Genomic DNA, 4,907 nt, shown 5'->3' on the forward strand with positions numbered 1-4,907 from the left:
AACAGGTTACAAACTGGCGTTCAACTCCAAGAGAAGCCTCTACACATGTAAAGCTCAATGCTCAGTGTAACGACCCAACTTTCAGAACGTCATGATCATACCGAAAGTAAGGCGTTACCAACCTACTTTCCTTTATTAACTATTTACTATTGAGCCTCTAGTTCGATATCGCGATCTAGTTTTAGTAAAAATACCAGAAAATTTTGTTTTTGTTTATCAAATCATATATCAAGCATCACCAAATAATAATAATCATATAATTATTAGTAAATATTATACAAACAAATTCAAGTGTAACTTAGATACAACTCATATCCCTCTGCATAAAATAAAAACTAAAGCAACAAAGGCGACAGAATTCTATGAAAGAAACTCAAGGTATAAACTTAACTCATAAATAAGTTCCATAATCGCTTGCAGCTTTAAACGGAGTCTTCGAACCTGTGTCACTGAAAGGGTGAAAGATTTTGGGGTGAGAACAAACCACACGTTCTCAGTAGGGAATGGGAATGCCGTAAAAGTAATGATTAACATGCAAAAAATTAACATACTCAAGGAAACTATATTTTTATCAAGCCTTTTTGAAAATACTATTCTTGGTTTTACTTTAACTAATTATTTACCTCTTTCCAAAAATCTAAGCTCAAAACAAATTCCAAAATATAAAATTGGTCACATTAAGCATTTCTCAATCACATAGTTAATTTTCAATCACAACGTCAATTCTTAATCATCATCATACATTCACGAACTAATAGCACTAACAAGAGATTCAATTCAGCACACAAACAAGTCACAGCAAGGCGAACAGCACAATCACAGGAAAGTACAATGAGCAAACCCAATCAAATGCAAATACGCAAACAAGGATGATGCATGTCTAGCCCTAGTGCAGGTAATGAGCTCATTTGTCGGTTACATACCCGCTCCCGACGTTACCAGAGTCCTTTGACCAGGTAAGGCTTCCCTGCTGGCAATACCCATCGCAAGAGTCCTTTGACTTGCGGAGCAAACCACTGCAAGAGTCCTTTGACTTGCATGGCGGCACTAACAACCCACTGCAAGAGTCCTTTGACTTGCAGGGCGGAGCTAGTCTGCCCAATACACTCACTGTAAGAGTCCTTTGACTTACAGGAGCATATGATAGTCATGTATTTTCTCGATACCTCTGTAAGAGTCCTCTGACTTACAGAATAGCATTATAGCTAAGTATCCCAGGGAAGTGCTCTTAGTGGTCGTACCACCATCTATCTGGCTGCCTTCCCGCAGCAGATCATTACATAATCATTCTCATGATCATCATTCATTATCATTCTCATTATTCATCATCACATTCACATTCTTATGCAATATCTTTTTCTTTTTCTGTTCAATCATACGATACAAAGGTTACATATTTCACTTTTGTAATATCTTGGCTCAAGCCATTTCTCTTTACCATTCGTTCATAAAAATCTCAATCATCAATTCAGTTCATAATCTCTGCTATGGCAATCTTGAGTCAAGCCAACTTTAAAACTATCTTTCATTTTAGTTCTCTATCAAAGACTCAAGAAAATCATTTATTTTTAAATTCATTAAGCACTTTTCAAAACATAACCTTTCATTAGAAGTAATTAAATAAAACTCTTTCTCAAGTTTACTAACTTCACAAAGATTCAAAAATCATCTCTCTTACTATTCAAATTCAAATATTATTATTTCACCAAATTTCTAAAAAATAACCATTTGCTTCAAGCTTAAAACATAATTCTTTTCATATTGAATCAATCTCAAAACATAGTTTCTTTCTTAAATAATTTAATTTTGAAACATAAACCTTTCTTTGGTAAATCGAATTTAAAATAGAATAATTCTTTTCTTTACTAAATAAAACTTAAATAATCATTTTCCAAGTCCAAGTCTTCTAAAATAACTTCTCAAATAAAACCTCAGATTTTATAAAATTTCAGTAGCCCCTCCCCTAAAACTCGGACTTAGCCACCCTTACGGGTTCCTTCTTTCTCAACATCTCATCAACCTTTCTCAACAGGTATCAAATAAAGGTTCTCAATCAATCAGAAAATCCACAATTCGCTATTCTCACATAATCTATCAATCCAACTTCAAACTCATCAATTCATAAATTAAGTTAACTAAAAGATTAATAGTTTCTCATTCCCAAATATTCAAACACATTATCGCCCCACTTAACCAGAATTTTAGTAACATTGACACCAAAACACAAAAATATGTATTGTTCACAAAATCTTGGTTCTCCTATAATCAACTATTATGTTCACCCAAAAGTCAAACTTCATATAGTTTCCAATTATTACAAATTATCTTTATACTTTTAATAATAACTGCATCAGTTTATAATTTAGATTTTAAGGAATTAATTTAACAATCGATTTACAATCTCTTTACAAATCACAACTTCAAACCTAGCTTATCAAAAATTAATTCAACACCCAATGTATTGCTTACAAGCAAAATCAGAATCTCCAGCAAACATTCACCAAGCAATCCTCAATTCACATATTATTATAATCAAAGCACAAACATAACATACTCATAGCTAGCCCAGCTAGCCCAACTAATCAAAATTAAGTAAAGTAATCAAACCACTGATCATTGTCATAACAACCTCAAAAGCAGTCACAATTCACAGCCATAGCCAGGATCAATAAATCATGACATAGAAAATTAGTCCAGCCATCACAGAATTATTTATATACTCTTAAAGTTACTATATTATTTTAGAAAATCAGGTTCTCAAGACAGTTTAATCCTTTAAGTTCTAATCCTTCAATAACCACCAGATCAAATTTCGGCCAGTCACAAGTCAATTTCACAGCCATTCCGGTACATCGGATAACTAAAATCAACAGCAAGCACTTGTTTTCAAAAATTAGAATATAACCACAACTCAACCAATTTAGCATAGTTACATCAAAATCAAAAAACCAATATCAATCACAACAGCAACCAAAATTAATCTTATCAATTAATCACTTACAACAACAAAACCCAGTAACATTCACAGCAACAGTCCACACTCAATTCATCAATTATCCATACGACAGCTTTTCAATAATTAACCCAGCATATATCAATTTAATAAATTACACTAAACTAATCATTATTCACAACCACATTTAATTCCAGTCACAGCTCAAAATATTCACAACAACTAACAAATTTCAAATGCATTTTAGGTCATTCATGTCAATTAAAAAATTCTTAACCATTGTTAACCATTTGCACTTATTCAAATAACTTGGTGGGCATTCTAAATTAAAAACGTTTAATCCCCTACCTCAAAGTCAAAACTCGCGGAAATCACTAAACCCAGCAGCTCCATTGGCAGTTCTAACATCCGTTCTACTCTCTTAGCAGCTACCATGATGATTCTGGGCAGCTCCAGTGATGGTGAAAGGTCTCAGCTTCAGCCAAGCAGCAGCAGTAACAATTCAGAGTAAAGCTATAGCAACATCAACTCTAGCAGCGACAGTGGTGCTCTTCTCAGATTCCAAAAATAGGGGCAGAGCTCAGTGACAGTTACAGGTTCTTTCCCCACCATCGTGTTTCTCCCCACGGCAGACACAACAGTGGCGGCAGCGACTTCCACTGGCGGCGGCTCGAACGGCAGCGGCGACAAGGGAGGCTTCAGCGACAATGACCAACTTCAACAGAGTTCCTCTGCTGCGTTCTCTTTGCTCTGCGAACTCCTATGTCTCCCTCTCTTCGTGCTCGTCGGTAGTGGCAAAAGTGGCGGCGGCGGAACCCTCGCGGTGGTGGCCGTGGATTGATGGCGACAGCGGAGTGGAACACAGCTCCTCTCCTCAGTGGTGACTCTGACTCTCGCATTCGTTCTCTCTCTCTGCTGGCCCCTCGACGGTGACGGCTCCAAGGAGGACGACGAGAAAGGACGGCGGTGGCTCCTCGTGGTGGTCGCTCTCCTCCTTTCGGCGACGTCAGTAGCGATGACAGACCCTTGAAGCGGCGGCGGCAGAACGCGAATGAACGACGGCGACGCGGGCTTGGGCTCTATGGACGGGACAGCGCTGCGAAGCAGCTCGACGGCGAGCTCCAGGGAGGCGGCACGGCGAACAGCATCCACCCTTCTCCGTCAGACGTGCAGCTTCGGCCCTCTCCCTTTTCCTTGCAACAGCAACGGTGACCATGGTAACACGGCGGGATGAGGCTGGACGGCAGCGCTGCAGCTCAGTAATGGCGACACAGTGGCAGCTCGCGGGCTTCTCTTCTTCGTGCATCTCTCTCTCTCTCTAATTTCTCGTTTTTGAAATTATTGCACTGAAGGGGTGAAAGGGGGTGGAGTGCGGCTATGGTGAAGGGTGCTAAGGGTTAGGGTTTTTTGTGAATTTGGGAATTAGGGTTTCTGATTTCCAATTTGGGAATTAGGGTTAGAAATTAGGGATTTTATAAAAGAATATGGATAGATATGAATAGATATTTTGATAAAATTGAAGGGTAGAGTAATTTTAAAATCAAATATACTTTATTAAAAATATTTAGAAACATTATTTATCAACATATTGCTAAGTTGAATTAATTATTTCTAATATAAATTATAAAATAAGCATATTAATCACATTTTCATAAAGTATAGTTTAAACTCAAAATATTAATTATTCAAATTAAATGATATCACTTTTCATTATTTTTCTATTACCAAACTTTATTTTCAATTTATAAAATAACTAATTATAATAAGAATTGTGCATAAATATTGACTGACTTAAACATAAAGCATTTATGAAAATCAAACTAATCATTTCTAATAAATTAATCTCCAAGAGTACAAATTAATAAAATAGAACATAATTCATTCATAATAGAATTTATTTAAATTAAATTATATAATTCTTTCTTATTTTCCAATTACCAAAATTATAATTTCA

At 36.3% G+C, this 4,907-nt stretch overlaps 1 long non-coding RNA gene across 1 annotated transcript; it reads right to left on the minus strand.

Annotated features, from left to right (window-relative positions):
• On the minus strand, nt 213–3,461 carry LOC110263357. Its single transcript, XR_002348840.1, has 2 exons — nt 3,302–3,461; nt 213–449 (listed from the first exon to the last, which is right to left on the minus strand). It is a non-coding gene; the product is annotated as an uncharacterized LOC110263357 (long non-coding RNA).

This window comes from Arachis ipaensis, chromosome B06 (genome assembly GCF_000816755.2).
Source record: "Arachis ipaensis cultivar K30076 chromosome B06, Araip1.1, whole genome shotgun sequence".
In the NCBI taxonomy this organism is placed as follows: domain Eukaryota; kingdom Viridiplantae; phylum Streptophyta; class Magnoliopsida; order Fabales; family Fabaceae; genus Arachis; species Arachis ipaensis.